The sequence below is a fragment of the Tachypleus tridentatus genome, chromosome 7 (assembly GCF_004210375.1).
Source record: "Tachypleus tridentatus isolate NWPU-2018 chromosome 7, ASM421037v1, whole genome shotgun sequence".
Lineage (NCBI taxonomy): Eukaryota > Metazoa > Arthropoda > Merostomata > Xiphosura > Limulidae > Tachypleus > Tachypleus tridentatus.
In genome coordinates this window covers 156,955,803-156,979,552 of record NC_134831.1, presented here as the reverse complement: position 1 = coordinate 156,979,552, position 23,750 = coordinate 156,955,803, and the positions used below count along the sequence as shown (strand labels likewise).

General features: G+C 31.7%; 1 protein-coding gene across 1 annotated transcript in view; it reads left to right on the top strand.

Moving 5' to 3' along the window:
- The first annotated feature begins 544 nt into the window (after nucleotides 1-544).
- The window catches only part of LOC143256986 (catenin delta-2-like), a 142,189-nt gene continuing 118,983 nt past the window's right edge, over nucleotides 545-23,750 (top strand). Inside the window, exons 1-2 of the mRNA XM_076514996.1 lie at nucleotides 545-1,041; nucleotides 1,785-2,407. The gene's annotated coding sequence lies outside the window, so the exon portion shown is untranslated. The remainder of the gene's footprint in view (nucleotides 1,042-1,784; nucleotides 2,408-23,750) is intronic.

The following is a 23,750-nucleotide window of genomic DNA, read 5'->3' as shown; positions in this document are numbered from 1 at the left end:
AACATTCGGTATCATCCTCAATGTTATTTCTAGTTTTAATATAAGAGATTTGCACTGTGAGACGTAAGTCCATTCTGTGACATTTTGTCTTTTTTCCTAGTCCAATGCTATAAATGTTTGTGCAAAATCGTTTTGTTTTGTTTTTTTGTATCAGATAACGTTTTGCTTTTCGGTGGGTTACGATAAGTTTACGAACATACAACACTAATATATCCTGGGCTCCTCGAGAGTCAGAGGTAGATCATTAATTGTGCAGCTTTACGCTAGAACAACAACAACAAAATGATGTTTTACTTGATTCAGTTTTCCATACTAGATGGCGTACTGTTTTAACTCCTTACACTCATAAGATTCTCTGTTACATTTCTTACTTTTATCCTCATTTGTTTTGGTAATCCTCATTAACAAAATCACTTGTACAACGTGCTTATAACTAACACTCAGCAAATCTATTGTTCTCGTTGTTTGTTCACAGCCATACTGAAGCTAGTTCTTGGTAAACATGCGCAGTAAAGACATTTCGAAGTCGCTGCAGCAGGTTTAGTTCTCACGACATGTAGCAAGGAGAAAAGACTGGAACGCTGCCAGGGCGAAGAACTGTCGTGTTTGTCCTTAGAACACCCTTAACACAAGCCTCATTACTGAATAATTCTATAGACATTCAAACGTTTGGTGATCTTGCTTTAATGTGAATTAAACTTTTAAATTTCTAGGCTTAGCTTAGATTGCTTGATTGAGGAGTTTTTCTATCCCCTACGTAATCAAAAATTTCCAGGAATTAAAGCTTCCAAGGTAAACATTCCAGACCGCGGTGATCGACTCCACTGCGGTTGAAGGAGACAAAATGAACGAACCTCCTTCTTTACAAGCGAAGCTATTAGTAGAATCAACGAATGTAAGACGAATCTACTACCTGCTGATGTGTCTTCCTAATACTTTTCAAATGGTCTTAAAAATGCATGAAAAGAAGATATCATTTTAACAAGTGTTACAAAGGTTGGAACTTATCCCTGTTTTCTGGAATAACCTACTATTCACCAGGTGATATTTTTATGCTATTCAAATTCACAAGCTTAAAACTAAATGTTTATAATCCCGTTTCTCGTTTCTCGTGACGTCAAATTAAAAAGAAAAACAGATTTATACTTTAACCCTTCTACCATATGATAACTAAACAACCACAAGAAAACACTAACGGCAGCTAGTTCTTACAAGTAAATTGTTTTATGTTTATTAACAATTAATGACGTCTCTTGTAAGATAGTTAAAAAAGTTTGAGAGTGTTCGCGTTTGAGCACTGAGAGATCGTTCTCCTAAAGAATTTTCTGGTCATACGTTTAATCTAATAACTTATCATTTTGTTCCTCGATGTTTTTAGAAAATTGTAATTGTAGTTTAACACTTTGAACGTCAAACTTTTCAATGAATGCATTGTAAAAGAAAGTAAAACAGCCTTAAAAAACGAAAATGTAATAATTGTTTGTTACATTTGTTGCAAAAGTATTTAAAGGCAGGGTTCAAAGGTTATTATAATTTATTTACTGTCACAAATTTCGTTACTTTAAAGTTTAAAATGTACTGTTTTAGTTATTAGCTTAACATGATGTTTTAAAACGCTATTATACAAAATAATCCATTATAAAACTGACAGGAAATGTTACAACTGATTTCTATTGCATATTAACTCATCACGTTAGTCAAATTATTTTCCTTTGTAAAATTATATTAATTGCATCATTAAATTGTAAAATAGTTCAAAATTATTTAGGTTAAATCATTCATAGGATTCAATGACTCTCAGCGTTACATTACGAAGCTCTCAAAACGTCATCTTATTCTTGTCGAAACGTTATATATCACTGTGTATTGAAAACATAGTCATGAACTGACTAAAACGAGCAGTGTATTAGCAAGAAAGTGGTATTAAAAAACGAGCTATTTCCTCAACAAGAGTTAGCAGCTAAATATATTAATAAATGAGTTGTTTCACCAACAAGAGAATATTACTAATAAACCAACTGTTTTCGACACAAGATTATTAATAATCCATCTGTTTAGCTACGAGATAATTGTTGTTAAACCAGCTGTATTCAAAGCAAGATAGTTATCAATAAACTAGCTGTTTAGCTGCAAAAGGACTGTTAAGAATCAAGATGTGTTTCAGCAGCAAAAGTGTTTAGCAACAAACATTTTAAAAGAAGTCTTAAGAAAAAAGTTTATCTGGCAGTTTTCACGGCAAGAAGAACATAAATAAACCAATCGTTTTAGCAGGAAGAGAAGTGACAGTAAATCAACTGTTTCTGCAGCGTTATAAAGTACACACAGAGAAGGAATTTCCACGAGAATCATTCATTCTATTATTTATCAAAAAAGAATCAGAGACTTTGTCAAGAGTCAACTATGGAAGGTAAGTCTTTTAATAAATAAAATGAATATATTAACCTAAGTCCATTATACAAGTTATATATAACTATGTGAAACGAGATACGACCGTGTCTTCGTTTTTGCAGAGGGAAAATAATATAAAAAATATTATATAATTATTTTCAATCTAAGAGTCGAAAATTGTATGACAAAATTTAATGTTTCTTATTTACAATAAATAACGTATGTTGTGTTTACTCAGTCAAAATCGAAAGATTCCAGATTAAATTAATTTTGCCTAGAAGTAAAGAACGTAGGTAAGAAGAACATTATGCTAATGTAATGTTGGGTGCTTCCCAAACATTCAGTAACTCTCATAAACAAATTAAATTTTCTCATTAAAAGCTGCGTTCTTTCTTAAGTAACAACCAGACACAACAAGTTGATGTTAAAACAATGTAAAGATATTGTAATACGACATAGGATATTTCTTTCTGGCACCATCGACCACAGGCTTGACGTCAAAACATTTATTCTATACTTTCTTTAATACTTCCAACAGCTCCATACTTTCATTTTGTGTTGAAGTTATTAACCAAACTTAAGATGTTTTTAGGTAATTAATCTTCATGGTAATAACATATATTTATTATGTTCCGTTAAATACACTGTTAAGAACTATTTTTATTCATCATAGCTGTTGCTACCCACTGATAAATATGTTCGCCTTTGCCTCCATATAATTGATATATCCGAATACTTTGGAAATAATTATTCCTCATAAACAGATTGAAGCAATAAAGGTATTAAGAATATAACTTTATCCTTCCCCTTTGTTTAACGATATATTACCCTAAGTTCCTTACTTCTACACTTTCTGTTAATCTATTCTGAAACCAGGCTAGATAAAACGTACTATAAGTGTAAATATATATTTCTGTTACTGTGATTCAAGTGTTTGTCCAAGACCATCATTTCGTCTCTGAAAGCCGTACGTGTATTAAGCACCTTTGTATTTGTAGATATCAGTTTTAGATAGTGCTCGAGCATTTAGATCTCTCTTTAAAATTTAATAAATATGTTAATATGTACTGAGAATCAATTATACGAAGAATGAATTAATTGCATTTTCGTTTACAATAGAAGTTAATTTATCTAGGTTAGGTTTAGTATTTATTTCTCTTTCTAGATATCACTTGTCAACAAGAAATTCTCTTGTTTTGAGACAGTCTCTTTAAGAGATGTTTTCAAATGTCGAACCAAAACCAAAAACGGAAGGCGTTTCAAAATTACATTAAAGTACACAGGCTAGCGTCGTAGTTGTAGCTATCGAACGTAGAGAAACGTTCTTCTACCCTGATAGTCATAGAAAATTATGCTAATTATGTAAAGTCACGCTCTTTAGCCTTACTTGCATAGACTATGGTCACCTTTAACAACATACACGAAACTAGTAATCGTGTAAATAGCGTCATTGAAATTGAGTGTGTGTGTGTTTTTTTCTTATAGCAAAGCGATATCCGACTATCTGCTGTGTCCACCGAGGGAAATCTAACCCTTGATTTTAGTGCTGTAAATCCGTAGATTTATCGCTGTTCCAGCACTGTGTAGTTGTATTTAAAATTATTAATTCTTTCCTTCTTTTCTTTATCCCTATACTTTGTTAAAATATCTTCAAAATCCCAAGTAAGTTTTTAGTAAAGATACAATTTTTTTTGGTTTAAAGACTGAAGAGTTAATATTTCTACAGCATTATAAAGTCTACCAATTAATTACAAACTACTGAACTATGTTTCTAAACATTATAAATTGCGCCCTACACATATTATTCAATTTGGAATACCACAACCTATGGATTAAGTTATCTTTAAAAAAGCATTCATAGCTGAATGCTTATTTTGGTTTTAGAACTTAAATATTCAGTCTAGAATATCATAACCTCTAGAGTAAAGTATCTTTAAAAAATCCGTCATAGATTTGTGCCTGATGTTAAGCCTAAATTATTCAATCTGGAATACCACCACATATGGATTAAATTATCTTTAAAGAATTAGTCAAGGCTGAGTACCTAGTGTCAAATTTAAATTAATCAGCCGTAAAGAATCGTCACCACTGAAATATTGGTTACAGACCCACATTTTTACATCTTTATTTCCAGAGTAATATTCAAATAAGTCAAAGGGAAAATCTTACACTTTTGTGGAAGATTATTGTGTCTCACGGACTCAAAATATAGGAAGATCCATGAAATTTATAAGTAAATTTCACCAAGTAGCTCAGTGGTAACTATAAGGCTATATATCGATAAAAATCAGAACTCTATATCCCAAAAAACAAAGAAATTTTAAATAGACGGGGAACAGAGAGTAATTTTTTTTGCATTGCCGAATTTGTTTATCTGCGTTTATTATCGGAAAAACAGTCTTTGCTTTTTTTAAAATTTCTATTTTTATTCAAAGGAGAATAGAGGAAAAAATAAAAATACACTTTGTAAAATTCGAAAAACAGTAAAACTATTTGTGTTCTTAAATGGATCACGATAAGAAAAGGTTGCTTGTATTTCAAATTAAGCACAAAACTACACATGTGCTCATTAGGAGTATCGAAACCCGCTCTCTGGGGGTGGAAGTCTGCAGACTTACCGCTGCACCACTAGGTGAACAATGAGTATTAAAATGTAAAATAAAAACATTCTGATGTACTCTATACATCTATTTTGATAAATCGTTTAAGCACATGACATTTGTTACCCGGTGTGACTATATACGTTTAGGATTAAATGAACTATTTAAGGGTTCCGTGTAACATATTACACAGCACAGACGATGCTTACAAAAATAAAAAAAAAACGGACGATGAAACGACAAAAGCCATAAACATATAATTTTAATAAATAGTTTGTTTTTAGTTTGCTTATTGATTATATAAAGTAAGAAAGAATATTTTTAAACGGGTACGTCATTTCGATCGCTCGTAAAGTAAAGAAAGTTTTTCTTTTTAATCAACCTTCAACAACATAATATGGTTTTCTGATAGCGCAATTAAACCACTTGGCTAATCGGTATTGGTTGAATTTTCATAAAGACAGCACAGTAACACCTGAAATATCTTGGCTAAAAGCTGTTATCATGAAACGTTTGAAATTTTTCCTTCACATAAAAATGTTGCAATGAGAAGACACAAAAGTGAAATATTTTTCGCTGATGTTACCTGGTTGATGAATGTAGATTGAAACTTTATTTTATATTGAAGAAAAATTAATTTTCTTCTTTGTTGAGAATTAGTTAATTCTAGTATATTGGATTTCTAGATATTATGGTTACGAGAGTGAAAATGATGTGTAGCACGTTTGTTTGGGCTAACTTTTAGTATGTTCACTGAAACGTCCACTTAATAATCTTCTTGTTCCCCTGGTAGTTGTAACAGGTAATTCTCCGCAAATTCACCAAATTCCACATATGTAAGGCTCAACTATTAATAAATAGTTTTCCTAGTTAGTTGCATTGTGTATGTTTATTACTGCAAATTTTCTTATTTTCTTCAATACGTGAGTGACATTTTAAATGAATACCTTTGAAAACTAGTAATAGTTATAAACACCGCGGAATATCCCAAAGATTTTACATCACTAAATTACATCGACAGAGTGGAAATGACAACCACGTGTTAACATCAAAAATCTGTACTTAAATGTTTCGTTCTAATTTGAATTTTTTTCAGTGATCTTTTATTCTTATCACTTGGAAAATAATTTAAATGTAGCATATGTCCAATAGAAAGAATAAATGCTAGAACACAATAATGCTATTGACTCAACTCCTCCATATCACAAAAAAAGAACAAATTTCTGAAGATTATTCCATGACTAAAGTATGAGTTAATGGTCCTTACTGCTTATAATGCTACAAAATGTACAGTACGGTTAATGTAACAGATCATTATAGATTGGGCCCGAAGAATATACTGCCATTTTCAAAGGTGTTCTATGGTTGAAAATTCCATTCCAATAATTTGCTCGCTTATTTTGTTCTTGCGTGAACGAAACAAAGTCATCGAAAGTGACAGGATAATTGTCGTGCGCGTGATGAAACAAAAAAAGATCAAATTATAGATAACCCATAGACGTTATCTGGGTGTAAATGTATCATATAGCTTCACGCTTGCATAAAAAGAAAATTATCCCAACGCTCATTCTAGGATATAAGTTTAAATATTTAAGGCTCATCAAACTCGGATTACTTCATATGATTAGAAGCTTACGCTCAGAATGCAGGTTAATGTTTTTAAATTATAACACACTATCTCAAGTAACCGTCCATTGATCGAGTGAAATAAAAAGCTCGTTTGTAACATAGGTTAGAAATTGCTTTTTTATTATTCTTAACATGATAAGCATTAAAAGAGCAATAAAAATAGATACTGTTTTAAAGAATTCTGACAATATTGGTTACATAATTTATTCTAATGCTGAGGGATATACAACATTGGTAGTTTTCCGAAATAAGATATGAAATTGGAGGGGGGTAGGCTTCCCATGACCTTTCTTATATCATCCTATATCACTGTGTCAAGTTTAGTGTTAATTGATCAAGAAATGTGGAAACGTGTAAGGAACGCACTCTTACTGATGTTTATTTACATAGATTACAAAAACAAAAGCAATGCTACGTTAGTGAAGATTGTAAACCATGAGCAACAACCTAGTAACTGTGGTTCACTGGTTTCTCTTTCTCTTCCATTGTTAGGTATCGATCGTTTTTATATGTATATATTATTTAGTACTGTGTCTTAATGAAGTTCCAGATCACCGTGTTTTAGTGAATCTTCACAATACTTAATTTTTGTGTCGCAAGGTGGTTGATGTAAAATTCTCAATGTGTCTTTATATTGAATTTTTATCTATAGTGGACATATCTATAAATATTATCTTATATTTTAAGCATTTGAAATACAAAATCTTTCCGTGCGGACGCTTCTGATCTAACTAAGTACAAGGTAAGAGACAATTTTAGCTAACACTGAATAGCGCGTGCTAAACCTCACCACAAACAGAATTGGAGCTCCCATTGTTTAGGTCAGGAGACTGGTTCTCCACGTTTCAACTCTACGTAGAAAGTTATACATGTTTCAATCAACTGTAAACACGTTATCCTACAAAGGTCTCACCTAAAGAAATCTAAACGGCACGTATACAAACTTCTCGCTGATCACATTAGTGAGAGAAACGTAAGCTGCTGTAAAATACAAAATATCTCATTATATAGGAGAGAGGGAAGCATTTTGCAACGTGGAAGAGGCCTAGATATGTTTGAACGATTTACATGAAGAGAGCTAACAGATAGCAACTAATTAGTAATTAGAGTTAGGTGAGTATTGATAAAGATAGACACCACCACAATGTTACTATAAACACTTTCACATTGTTTTGTTGTTGCATTTAAGTATGTTTTACTGTGTTTTACATTCCATTTATATTTTTGCTACTCAAAATTGAGGTATAATATGTATAATGTTTATGTTTAGCTGCTATGCTGCATATAATATTTATGTTTTGTCACTATGCTGTAAGCAGTATTTGTTATACTGTATTACTTATTTATGATCTATGTTGTCGTGCTATATTAAACATTTATGTTTTGTGTTGCTGTGTTATTCTCAATATTGATATTTTGTTGCTACGGTGTATATAATATTTATATTGCTAAACTGTACACATGTTTTGCATTACTATCATCAATACAATAATTATGTTTTGTTGCTATACTATACATAATACTTATGTTTTATATTGCTACGCCGTATACAACATATATGTTTTACATTTCTATGCTCTATACAGTACTTATGTTTTGGTATTGGCTGTATACACAATATATGTTTTGTTGTTACCCACTATAGCAGTAATGTCAAACCTAAAAGCGAAAATAAAAATTCTGATATCAAATATCAGGTTATCTATTATTAACTACAGAAAGAGTAAACTTTTGTTTCTAAATTTAACAACAACATGCCTAAAGATTACTTTACTCGGTTCCGGTACATCATATATATGTTTCTATCGTTATCGATCTTATGTCCGAGAAAGCCATCTGCCGTGTTAGCACAAATCGTAATGTTTTTTACTCAGGCTTTACATATTTTCTCCGTAAGAAACTCAGCATTTCGTGATTTAGAGAAACTCACTTGAAGTAAAAATGTATTCTCAAAACGGCTGATATAGTTATTTAAATTTTAACTAAAATAAAGTTCAGAACAACATTTCGACCTTCTTAGGTCACCTTTAACATCTTGTTAAACACAACATATCAGATATTTCCGGAATTGCATTTTTTAAGTCAGACGTACGCCGAATATATTGTAGTGAGATCATCCTCTTGGCTTCTCAATCATTGATAACAAAAAGGTGATTGTACATTCCTTGTGCAGTGTTAGAGAAAAAACACAAAATCCTTTTAGCAATTTAAATCCAGTTATTAAACATGTCCAATGTATATGACAAGAGGAAAACCCACATATTGAGAGCTTCCTGAAATACCATTGGTTACAATAACACACAAACGCATTGGACACATACAATCATTCTTAAATTGATTAAGAACTCTCGTAAAGGACTTCATCTCAGAGAAAAAGATCTTAGTTTACCGTGGCTGACATTTTAATATAGACAAAAGGTAAAGCAACTAAAAAACGATTATTGCTACTTCACCCACAATAACAAGAGACGTGTTCTATGAAATAACTGAGGGTTTGTTAAACGTCAATTCCCATGACTACACATTTTAATACACAGAATTAACAGGAAATAGCGGTATATCTAGGACATGCAATGTAGTTACTGTGGTTACGAGAAGAACAGTTTCCTGTGGTTTGGAATAAAATATTATATAGTGAACTGTCGATTGGTTGTTATTTTTAAGACATCCTGTAATTAATGCTTAAAGCAGTTCCACCGTTCATCGTATTAACTTGTTAAACCAGTTTCTTCCAACGAAGTGTAGTAGCGCACAGAATTTTTTATTGTTCGTTTAATTTTCTCAGAAGAAAGGGAACATGAACATTATTGTTTTCAAAAATGTCTTTGTCTTAGTAGAGGAAACCTACATTATCTAATACCTTCTATTGCTATCATACGTGATTTACAGCTCGTTACACATAATACTTACTTCTACAAGAAGATGGTTTAAAATTGGAATTCATTAAGTTATTGCATAATGATATAGTTACATATCATACAATCAAATATATTGCAAGTGTTTCTCACCACCAATGAATACAAAAGGGAGAAATTCGAAATGTTACATCAAATTACTTAAGTATTTTAACGCTTTGTTGAATATTAGTTTATACATATATTTGAAAAGAAAACCTAAGCTGAGTTTAGACACATTCACGGTTTTAGAAAGTATAACATTAATCTTCGAAATAATTTATGCCATATAGCTTATAACACCAATGTTTTCAGGTGGGATAGCGGTAAGCTTACGGACTTTCAATGATAAAATGTGTGGTTCGAATGCCGGCTGTGAATACAGACCAATGTACTTGGTTTAAATCAAATAAAAAGAAATTCTTACACGAATACAAAGTATTAAGAGAGTTGTACTTTTTTTTAGCAGAATCCCTTTAATGTTCAGTTTTTACCTGTCTTGAAAATGCATATACACCTTACTATATAAATGCACATGCACTCGCATTTTATTTCAACAAATGTGAACAAAAGACGCATGTAAATACACTTTAGTAGATATTTGTTTTAAAAAACAACATATTAAAAACTTATCTTAGTATTTAGAAAAGGTTTAACGTTAGGTTATAATAAAGTATAGATTTAATTAAGTACGATAGTAATAAGTCAGGGAGTATCGCAGAAAGAGGATGACACCTCACGCTGGTTGGCTGCCTCAAGGGAAGGTTCAGAGGAGAGAGGGTTATGTTATCAAAGACATTTAGTCTTTACAAAGTGACCTGTTTTAGTGGCCTATTATTTTGTAAAAGACAAAATCACATTTCAGTTACAATACATTATACATGTATATACATTATTAGTAGTTACAAGAAAAGATTTTAAACTGAGTGTTCTTAAAACATAGATGAGTAAATAAATAACTAAACCAAACAATTATCTTTTCTAGTTGCGACCTTTGTATTCGGTTGCCGTTTATCATAGGGTGCTAAACCTTAAGAAATTTCGCACGTGAAGGATGTGAAACGAAATAACTATTTTTAGGTTATATATATATATATTTGAATAACCAAAAAATAATAAATTACTACATCAATATAATAGAAATCCATTATAATTTACGTAGTTTGGTAATGGAGCTGTATATAGTTAAAATAAAAATCAAACAGGCTAAAGACTCAACTTACCAGCACGAAGGTTTGTCCAGAAAGGAGAAAAGAGACGTTATATTTGAAACTGATTAGGATAACCTCTTGTGGGTCACTGTGAGCTTTCAATGGGTTTTTCATATGTCATATATGGAATTAAGTGTAAATAAAGGACCGGTTCCAAAAAAGGAAGGAGGCGACTAGGGAGGGCACTGTGTTTGATTCAGTACATTAGTGATCTCCTGATATAGCAAAGATAGAAGGTTTTTATTTTGTATTCCGGTTTATAAATATTGGTAATTTTAGTTCCTAATTCGTACAAAACTATAGACTTTATATTTTGGCATCAGATATATCTAATTTGAATCAGTGCTGTATTCAACATACCACATGACACACAAAAATCGATGTTTAGGCGTGTTTTTAAATATTTACTTTTGAATTAAAAATAATTAATGTATAATATGAAAAAGTTGAACTATAATCTACAGTTTGATATCAAACTTAATGAATAAAATTTTAAATGCGAATTAACAAACATGATTACATGCTCTCTGATCTGTGACAATAGGGTTAAGGACGAATTAATTACAAATGAATTAACGCCAAGAATCCTTTTTAGGATGATTTAATTTAACTATCGAATTTGTGATTAATTATATTTTTGTTAAAACATGTATTGTATCAGTAATGGTTGCCTATAAACACGTTCTCTGTTTTGTGGTAGAATTATATATTTATTAATTAACTAATGAATTATCGTTCAGTGTCCTTTTTTAGGATTAACTAATTTATTAGTATCCTATTCAGGGTAATTTAATTATAAATTTTAGTTACTTAGTGTAAAGCGTTCTCTTTTGGACAATTAATTATAAATTATTTAATTAATTAATTGTAAATTTACTAGTACTAAGCGTTCTCTTTAAGAGACATTAGTTATAAATAAATTAGTGCTAACCATCCTTTTTATAATGATTTAATTAATTAATTAATTATATTCTTGTAGAGACATGTATTATATGATTTTGTTTTGTAGCTGTTGTTGTTTTGAACTGAGCACAAAGCTACACAATAGGCCTTCAGTGCTCTGCCCACCGCGGGTATCGAAACCTGGTTTTTAGCGTTGTAATTCCGCAGACATACCGCTGAACCACTGGGAGGCTGAGTTTGTTTTGAATACCGCGCAAAGCTACAAGAGAGCTACCTGTGCTAGCCGTTCCTAATTTAGCAGTGTAAGACTAATGGAAAGGCAGCTAGTCATCACCACCTACCGCAAACTTGTGGGCTACTCTTTAACCAACGAACAAGTTACAGTGTTCTTATTCATTTCTATCAAGACTTCCTGGACTTACGTGTTTTTCTAACATCATAAATGTAAATATATAATGTTATGACATTTAACCTATTAAGATTAAATATTTGTGTTTTAGAATTGCAATTTGTAGTTATTCTAGGAAGAAAAAAGCACAATTTATATTTAGTTCCTATTTTTATGTTGGTTACAAGATCCGTCAAATCTGTCGAATGCGTATTAAGATTCTTATTTGATAGTGAAAATAATATTTAAAATAGAAAGTTTTTTTCTTAAAATATTTGATAATTATCTCGAGACTATAAATATTTCACAAGTAAAATTTAAAAATAGTCTGATGCATAATAGTATTTTTAATCTCAAAATGAAAATTACGCTGCATGTTGACTGGTCAACATTCTGAAAAAAATATTTACGAAAAAAATCTTTAACTAAAATATCTTACTACCGAATTTTAAAACCGAATATTTAATAATTTTTACTAAAAATCTGCAAAATTTTGTAAACATATAATTGTATTGTGTGTGTGCTTTTCTTATAGCAAAGTCACATTGGGCTATCTGTTGAGTCCAACGAATGGAATCGAACCCCTGCTTTTAGGGTTATAAATTCGTAGACTTACCGCTGTGCCAGCGGGGTGCTATCTGGTTATGTTATCCTGCATCATAGTATAATTACTCCTATGGACTTTTTTTTTTTTTTTTTCGTGATTACGAACTGGGTGGATTTCATCCAACCCATAATAAAAAAGGGTTAAAATGATGCTTAACACTAATTCATTTATAATTGAATCAGTTATAATTAATTGGTCATAAAAATACGTAATGCTAATTTATCAGATAATTAAATTTTCTATCCCAAAAGGACTATGTCTTACTCAAATGATTAAAAATTTTCAGTGATATAATAAAATATCAAAAACAATATGTCACATAACATGATCAAAGTTATTATATTCGTTTCACCACGCACACAATACATGTCTGTAGGTTTAAATCGCCCTAACAGAGCAATATCCTACAATAATTAAACAATTTACTTTGTACAACATTTTATTATGCAATGACACTCTTCCTATTTTATCATAGAATAATTTATGCATGTTTTACAAAGATGGACTTTCACATTTACTTAATCACTGTTATTACCGTAGGATTTTAACAAATATACTGTGACATTACAAGTTTTCAACGTTTAAATTCCATTAAGTTAAAATTCATTATCTGTAGTAAAAATAATAATTGATTCACCTACTGTATTCATCCATTTTCTGCATAGCCATATATCTCTGGTAAACGTATACAAAACTTGTGATACAATGGAATACATATCTAAACTGTTTATGGCTTCTTTCAGATAATCTGATGTAGAACACTGTTTCACAAATTATACATAACTAATTATCACTTCTGCAGCTAAATGAACGAGTTACTTATTACTTATTTTTAAAATACTATAACTTTCAGACAGTGTATCTTGAAACGCACATACAAATTTCTACATGTTTCCCATATCTGATGTTTACAATATAGACAGTTATTTGTGACAGCACGTGATCACATGTAAAGCTTTCTCTTTGGAGATATCAACGTCACCAACAAACACACACGGATGATAAAGGATATTACTTAAAATATCAGAACTTTCAGACTGTCTAAAGCTAAGATATTAATAGCTAGTTGTATGTATACAATCTGGAAATAGATATTTAAGAATTACAAAGCTCAGACACGATCATTGTAGGCACTGACATTAAGACAATACTGTTTGTAGAGCGTCACACATACAATATAGGACTGTGAGATATTTCACTTTACGACCTTTGCTCATTAGTCACATTGAAGAGGGCATCACATATTTCTTACTACATCGATAAAAACTTCATCGAATATTTAAGCCTCGTTGTTTTTCAAATATACAAAGAATATCACTGGTAATAAAAGTGATTATTTCACTTTATAGATAAAGTACAAAACAGTATTCTGCGAATATATATAACACACGTTTGTCATTGATATTCAAAGCCACTAACCATCTTTTAAGAAAATATACAGATGTAGAAAAAACATAATGTTAAAAATACCAAGTCTATTTCACTATAACTGGCAAGGTAGTTCATCAGTAACATCAGTTACTATAATACTTTTATAATATTCACTCTTACAGATTACTAAATTAATTCAATTAGACCGTAATTATGATACACAAAGTATTTAATTATTGTTTGTTTGTTTTGAATTTTGCGCAAAGCCACACGAGGGCTATCTGCGCTAGCCGTCCCTAATTTTGCAGTGTAAGACTAGAGGGAAGGCTAGTTATCACCGCCCACCACCAACTCCTGAGTTACTCTTTTACCAACGAATAATGGGATTGACCTCTACGTTATAATGCTCCCACGGCTTAAAGGGCAAGCATGTTTAATGTGACGGAGATTCGAACCCGCGACCCTCAGGTTACGAGTCGGACACCCTAACCACCTGACCATGCCGAGTCCGTTTAATAATGAACTATAAATATGTACAATTCACTTTAATTGTTGAAATTAATTAAAATACGTAACACTATATTTTAGAAACGCACAGCAAATTTACAACGCTAAAATCAGGGGCTCGATTCCCCTCGGTTGATACAGCAGATAGCCCGATGTGGCTTTGCTATTAGAAAATACACACACAACAGTCTAATCAAATACAAAAATGATATGCGTCACAACATGATTGCTGTGTTGTGAAGTGAACCATCTATTTTAAATAAATTGTAGAATAGATGGTTTATCTTACAAAGCAGTAATCAATATATTATAAATGACTTTTATTTTAATAAAAGTTTTCCCATAAAACTAGTTATATTGTAAATACATAGGTAGCAATAATGAATTATAATTGACTTTATTTTTAACAAAAGTTTCAGTAAAAAGAAATGTCACACATTTGAGCAGCACTTTAATTTTATTCTGTTTTTGTAATAATATATGCTGAGTTATAAGTTAATCAAGCAAGCATTACGTAAACAAATTTCAGCAATTAAAGTACAATGTGCCTGTGTAGAGTTCATTATTAAATATTTTGTGTAATATAATTACAAACTAATTGAATTCATTTAGCAATCTGTAAAAGTGAGTATTAATATTATAAAAGTATTACAGTAACTGATGTTAAGTATGTATATAACAAAAATAAACTGTTATCAAAAACATTAATAACTTCGTCTTATATTATTCACTTATACCGTCTGTCTGGTATCGAACTATAATTTCAGCCTACTTTTAGTTAGTTGCTCCTTTATGTGACACTTGGTTGAATTATGAGGTTATGGCGGTCTAGCAACGCGTCCCTGACAACGCGCCCCATGATGACAACTTTTGGTACTATAACGACTTCATCTTTAATGGTTCTTCTGCCTCCTTCCCTCACACCTTCCACTATGACGGCATCAATTTGCCATGATAGTTCTGCCCTTGTTACTTTTAGTAAAGTCTACCCTTTACTAAACTAAAGCAAAAAAAAAAAAAAAGAACCATTCACAGTGTTGTTTTTTTTTTCTCTTTTTCGAATATAGGCTGAATTTAATAAAGACTAGACTAGACCTAAGACAAATCGACTTGTAAGATATCAGTGCCTGTGATTAGAATTATTCTGTATTATTCAAAATCGTGTATTAAAATAAGTACCATTGCAACAAAGACACTAATGTGATCACAAATTATATAGTAAGAGTTTCAGGACCAATGTGTTTTTGAAATTAAAAACAATGTTCTAAAGTGTATTCCTGCTCCTGCGTGTGTGAGAGAGAGATATTTTATCACTGCTACTAAAATTATGAAATACAGAATGTTCTACACACTTCAAAACTATAGTTAAGGCAATTTTTTATTGATTTACCTAATACACTTGATGCCATTTGATGCAAAATCAACACATAACAGGTAAATTGCGATATGTATGTCAAAAAATGTTTTTGCATCACTCTTCTAGTTGCGGATCTCCAGTAACACAGAAATGTGTTCATGAACTTACGATGCTAGAAACCAGTTTTCGATACCCGTGATGGATAGAACACAAATAGCTCACTGTGTAGTTTTGTGCTCTTAATTTCAAACAAATTTGTTACATAAAAGAAGAGAAAAGGGCTAGTTAGATAAGTGTTCCTGCGAAGATTATTCACTGTACACTAACTACACTCTCTTCCTTACATTATGGGCCCGGCACGTCCAGGTGATTAGGACGCTCGACTCATAATCCGAGGGTCGTGGTTCACATCTCCTTCACACCAAACATGTTCGCTCTTTCAGCCGTGAGGGCGTTATAATGTTCAATCAATCCCACTATTCGTTGATAAAAGAACAGCCCAAAAGTTTGCTGTGGGTGGTAATGACTAGGTGCCTTCCCTCTAGTCTTACGCTGCAAAATTAGGGACGACTAGCGCAGATAACCCTCGTATAACCCTTGCACGAAAATTCAATACAAACACAAACATTTTTTACATTCTCATTCAACTTTTACATGTAAGGGAAAAACCTAGAAAAGTCAAGAGAAATAAGAAAACATTAACTGTTATAGTCTTCTTTTTCATAATTAAATAACATTGCTAACGTTGCAGTAATAAATATTGCTAATATTAGAGTATTTTAATACAAAATAAATTTAAGTGATAATAACTTTCGAAATAAATCAAATATTTAAGAGACAATAACTCTAAATGTACATAGAATATTTAGGTAATAATTTTAAACGTAAAATAATTGGTTAGGTTACAAAAACTCTAAATTTAAACTAAATATTTAGGTCATAGCAACTCTAAACAAACACTAAATGTGTAGGTAATAATAACTTCAAATATACACTATATACCTGACTGATATCAACTCTCAATTAACACTATATGCTCAGGCGACAACAGCTTAAAGATTTAGTTCATAACAGCTCTAAACATACACTAAATATTTAGGTACTAACAACTCTAAGCATAAATGGTTGGGTGATAATACATTTAAAGGCACTCTTAAAAGTTCAGATGAGTGTGTAACTAATTTACTCTTACATATTTAATTTGACACCGATGTATGTTTTCAGTTTATTGCACGTGGCGTATATTGTTGGATATGCATTGCCCAAGTCCCACCTGTTGTCTAGATTTGTGGAATATTCTTGAGAGCAAGAATCAACAATTTGTGGTTTACGAAAATACTAGAGTGTCTTTAAACATTATTGAACATTCGAGAATCTCTTATGATTGGTATGAAAGCTAGTCGAGAGACAGTAATAGAATATATTGTTTATCAACTACAGTCAGTAAACTATAAGCCTCATAAGCTGTAATTGTGATTAACGCTTATTAATCGGAAAACTCAAAATTTGAAAAGGGATATTTATAGATTTTGAACAATACAAACCGTTCAAGTTCGGAGAATTAACTTCAGACGTTAGTATTTCTACGAGGATATTAAATATCTATCTTCCACTTTGAAAAGCAAGCTGTAAGCCTTGTTAGGCCTAAGCGATAGCTTGCATTTTCGTCAAGTGAAATATATCTGGTGTCAACATAAAAGTATCAGGTTATCCCTTAAGTAATGTTTGAAAATTTGATACAGAAAGTGCATCATCATTTCTGTCTTTGTGGAAGGCTTTAATGACTAAAATATGTAGTAGGACGTGTACAAAAATGTTCAGACAAATAAAAGAAACTAACCTAACTCCACTTTTTCAGATCATTAATTAAATACACCTTTATGAAGATGGATGTGTCTGAGGAGCATATTAGGCATATAATGCTTAATGAGTCTAAAAAAAAAGCAATTGTGCAGCAGAAACTACACGAAATATTCAAGGTGTTTATGATGCCGAGTCTCTCAATGAAAGTAAATGTTGAAAGTGGTTTCAGCAGTACAGATCAGGTGACTACAGCTTAAGTAATGTGCTACATTCAGGTCATCCTGTTGAGTTTAATGATGACTTGCTGCTGGCTGCACTTGATGAAGATTGTGTAACAGATAAAGAACTAGCACAGAAGCTTAATTCAACCCATTCAACAGTTCATCGTCATCTGCAACAGCTTGGAAAGACGACAATACATTGAAAATGGCTCCCTCATGATTTGACAGAAGACAACGTGAGAGCAAGAGTGAACATTTGCACATCTCTGTACTCTTGTGAACGTAACTCACCTTTTTTGGACAGACTAGTGACTGGAGATGAAAAATGGATATTTTATAAAAATGTTAAACGCCGCAAAACATGGCTCAGTGCAGGTAAACTGGCTAAAGCACAGCCCAAAATGGACCTCCACCCTAGGAAAGTCTTGTTAAGCGTTTGGTAGGATATTGTTGGTGTGATCCACTTTAAGTTACTCCCACTCAATGTAACGATTATATCTCACTTCTGTTGTCAACAGTTAGAGCGCTTGAATACTGCATTGAAAGGAAAGAGGCCTGCTTTGATCAGTCGTAAAGGTGTTGTGTTACATCAGGATAATTCACGGCCCCATAGAGTAAGGATCACATCTGCAAAGATTGAAGAGCTAGACTGGGAGAAACTTCCGCATCCTCCTTGTTCTCCAGACCTTGCTCCATCTGATTATCATCTATTCCGAAGTTTGCAAACCTATCTTGGTGGAAAAGAGCTTGAAACACATGAAGATGTCAAAACTACTCTCTCCCATCATTTTTCCAAACATCAAGAATTTTATAAAAGTGGCATTCAGGAGCTTGTAAATCATTAACAATAACACTAAATGTATACTGAATGTTTAGGTGACAGTAGCTCTAAATAAAAACTCTAAACATAGACCAAATGTTTAAGTGAAAACAACTCTAAACATACTCTAAATATGTAGTTGATAATGACACTAAATGTTTAGGTGATAAAAACTTTAAATGTAAACTAGATATTTAGATTAAAATAGCCCCTAAAGTTAAAAAAATAATACGTTGAAACATTAACTTTCTAGAATTAATTTCATATCTGTTAAACCCGAATTTCGAAAATTCTAATACGTATTTTCCAAAGCTAATTTTTTTCACGTTTGTTATACATTTTTTTTCTCTTCTTCGTTGGTTGCCTATTTGTGTGAGTGATATAAGATGACTGATCATCTAGTTTGTAAGATTAGAGATATTAGTTTATACCACATTTATTCTTGCAATCCCTGATTAGGACTTTGAACTTGTCTGGTAACTTGTAGTTGAATTAGTTTGAGCTGGTAACTTTAAACAAAATTAGGTTGATCTGGTGTCTTGTAGTTGAAGTAGTTTTATATAACAACTTCCAGCTAAAGTAGTTAGAGAAACTGGATAGAAGAATTGTTACTATAAACTAATCAATAGTTGTTTTTCTACTAGTGAAAAATTGTAATAAAGCGTCATATTTTTTAATCGTGTTTTTGTAATTTTTTCCACCACTATTTGTGCGTTCATCTTCATCGATGTTTTTACTCATGATGTCCAGATCCACGTTCACAGTCAGTTGTAAAGGAAAGGAAGATTCAGATCAGGATAAAAGCAACCGTAAGTTTAGAAAACAATTCAGGTTAAGACGGATCCGATCGCAGGCTTACGTAAGATTCAAATCAAGAAGATCATATCGGAGGCGTGGGACAAATTCATATCAGGATACATAAACAATGAAGATATCCATAAAAGTAGATGACGAACTGTATTTTGAGAGAAACTGTTTGAGCAATATTTTTAAAGACACGGGTGTAGGGAAATTTGGCGAGATCCGTCAAACAGTATTATACTTAAAACAAATAACTTCAGGCGTTCTAAACCCAGTTCTCCCGCCTTTCTTTTTTTTTTTTTAGCGTACAAAATCATATTATGTTAATCGTATCGCACACCATATGATACTGAAATAGTTTAACCAAAGTACCAGCCTTCGTAAGTTAAACGTAACATTTAAAAAAGAAATCTATATACATTTGACTTTCTGCATGCGTAATTGTATTCATAGTTTTCGCAACATAGTTGCTATAAAAGTGTTTAAGTCCATACAATTGTCCAGTTGGTTCATAAAATAAGTTTATTTCAAGGATTTTTGTTAATGTATATTCACTGAGGATACTTATAAAGACATGTTCATATTCAACAAGTAACCGCCGTAATAAAGAAAATCAACATTCATCAGAGTTATATCACACGCTATTACCACATTTCTTGGTTTAGTCTGTAACTTGTGTTATTTCCATATATTATTAGCCTAGGATGGTCTTTAATTTTTGTTATCAACAGATGATGTTAAGTCGATTTCAGAGACTGGACACATTTGATTCAAAGGGTTTTTCAACCAACCCTGCCTTGTAGAGAACGGCAAGTTGAGCAAATTCTTCTTTTGTGCAACTCTTTACATTATTGTTTCACAGTCATGGTTGGCAGTGATATTTTCTGCACATTTTGATTGAAGGCAAGAGCTAGGTTTTGCATGAGGATGGAGATAGTTATCAGCATTCGTGGTTTTAATATCTACACTGTTGTTTCTATTGTCTTCGAACCTGGCATAGGATGGTGGTTAGGGTGCTCAACTCTCAATCGGCCGGTCACGTGTTCAGATTCCCTTCACCAAATATAGTAGTTCGTGCACTATAAATTGGTAAAAGAGAAGCCCATGAGTTTTCAGTGGGTGGTATTCATTAATTGCCTTCCTGTGGTCTATCAATGTTAAGTTTGGGATTGCCAGCGCATATAGCCCTTGTGTGGCTTTGTACAGAACTCACAAGAAAACAATCCAATACATTGTCTCTGAAGAGGGTTTTTGACACTATAAGACAAAGCAAGTAAATCACTTAGGTTCCTAGTTTTACATCTTAGCGCCCTCCAGTGGCTCAGCGGTATTTCTGCGGACTTACAACGCTAAAAACTAGGTTTCGATACCCGTGGTGGGCAGAGCACAGATCGTCCATTGAGTAGCTTTGTGCTTAATTCACAACAAAAAAACTGTGTTTAAAGATCTCTTATTATTTACCCTATTCAATATGTAACGAATTATCTTGATACATTCTAATAATTATGGGATACGGACACAAAGTACTTGATAGTTTCGGATTTTTAAGTCAAATAAATTCAGAGTTTTCATATCAAAATAAAACTTTTATTAAGACACAAGAAAAAAATGCAAGCAAACTTAACCCTATCGAGATTCTTATTATCTATCTCGATAAGCTCAGTTAATTTATTATATGAAGTTATTTAAGATGGCTGGTATTCCCCAGTTTACAAAATATACAGAAAAATGTTAGCTGTTTCTCAACCGTTATATCCTGCTTTAAATATAATAAGATTTACGTTATATGTTCCACATTTTGAGTATGGTAACACTTTTTTTTCTAGTTGCTGTATGATTTATGCTACATGAAGAGCTTGTTACACATAATAATAATATATACATACACAAAACAAGAACATTATAATTTGAAAAATCAAAGTTATCCTTCTGTTAACAGTCCTCGATGACATCTTTAAATCATAAAGGATAATGCCTGTGGCCATAACACCCAAAGACGTTGAGAATATTCCATCTATTAGACAAATATTCGTATAGTAGAAATGCACCACCCTATATTCTTACTGTAAGAATACACATACACACATATATATATATATTGCTTTTATGTTTCATAATATAACAAATACAATGATGGAGGTGGAGATTTATACATTGTAAATTTTAGGGTACTTTAATTCTATTTTAAGGTTATATTTAAATAATAAGAGTAAATACCTTCTCATAAGTGGCTGCAGACAACAAAAGGCACTAGGGCTGTGGGTTTAAGTACTCACCTCCCAATCTTTAACTGATTCTCTTTTGTTCCTGGTCAGTTTGATCTTGTCTGGTAGATGGTGAAATATCATCAACGCGTTTGGGGATATGTCCACAGTCATTATCTTTCATGCCTTAAGGAAGACAACGTGAGGACTGGTAAAGAAAGAATAATGTTGAGTTTCAGTCGCATGATAATGTTGAGTTTCAGTCGCATGATAATGTTGAGTTTCAGTCGCATGATAATGTTGAGTTTCAGTCGCATGATAATGTTGAGTTTCAGTCGCATGATAATGTTGAGTTTCAGTCGCATGATAATGTTGTTTCTGTTTTGTTTTAAACTCGTTATTGTTTCACAATGTTGATTTAATCGTCTATTGACAAGTAATGTAATTAATAATTTAATACTATTAGAATTATTTATCTATATATTTAGTGTATATTATTTTGCCAAGCGCAATAGTGCTAGTTGTTTTGTAATACAAGACTAGTATTCAATATTTCCAGTAAATCATTGATAATTAATATAATCCCAATTAATTATATTTTTATATACTTAGAAAATCGAACAAATATCACCATGGTTAAAGAAGTCTTTAACAAGCTTGCATAAAAACCAACATCCGTGTGCAAAGATTTCACCCGATCTAATTTGCAAAGCATTAATACTGTTGTTGCGTAATTCATTCACTGGCTGATTCTTTTAAATTACTGTATGTTGTAAAAATGATTCAACACTGAGGCTACGTAATGATAACAAATAAGTTTTAACTTTTGACTAAACTTGAATGCTTGTAAATTGCTATAACTTTGCTCTAAGCCTACATTATATAACTGACATTTATTAAATAAAACAACTTAGATGTACATAGTAATCGCAATTGGCAGCACACTGTGTAGCTCATTCTCTGTACTTTATGATTATCTCGTATCTATAATCTAGTTTTGAATGTGTTAGAACTTTTAGATGTTATCAAACTATGTTAGATTAGAACTATGTTATCAAACCTTTTCTTCATAATATCATCATTAAAGCCTGCAGCTTCATCTAGCTAACATTTAAATTACAACATTAAAGTTGTACCTTACTACAATACTGTTACAAGCTATATTATTAATGTTTTAATTTAGGTTTTAACTACAGGCACATAATATTAAAGTAGGCCCAGAATTCCTAAATGACGTTACGAAAATGTAGCAACTTAGATAAATATCTACAAGTGAACCATCAAATACAAATTGAGTGTGTTAGTCAACTCAAGTTAGTGGAGAGTGCTTGATGAGATTGGTAATGGCAGTTATTGAGTGAAGTATCTGATATATAAATAAATGTTAGTTATGTCGTATATTCAGTTATACATTATCGTTAACGATGCATTCTCTTAAGTTTACAAATTACAACAGTGTACAAGCTTCTAAAAACGTTAACGAAGAAATAAGTTAATTTATTATCATCAGGTGGACTGTACTTGACTTTATTTACAGAAAATACTTTGAAAGAGCCTATCCAACGATGTTACAACAACACCTTCAGAATGATAGATCAGGTTTTATCTATGACAACACTGTATTTTATTGTTGTTTCTTTCAGTTTTTATATATGTGACACTATATTTTATGGTGTTTATTTTTAAGTTTTTGTATATAACAATACTACATTTCATTTTGGTTTTCAGTCTTTATGTGCGAGAACATTATATTTTATTGTGTTTTTTCACATTAGTAAGTTTTCACAAACACGTGTAATTTAGAAGTCGCTCATCACCGAAAATTTAAACTATTTCATAATGAAATATTTCAAAATTCAATGCAGAAACAGTATATGGTTTACACTGGTTTTATGTTTGATTCTTTCCCTGAAATATTTGTCTATATGATTACACAAACAGGCTATATTTTAAGACGATAATTATTTTAGAAGTATTCGTAGTATGTGCTATTGATTAATTACTTCACCTATAGCCTATGGGCTTAGAATTAGGAATGACGTATAC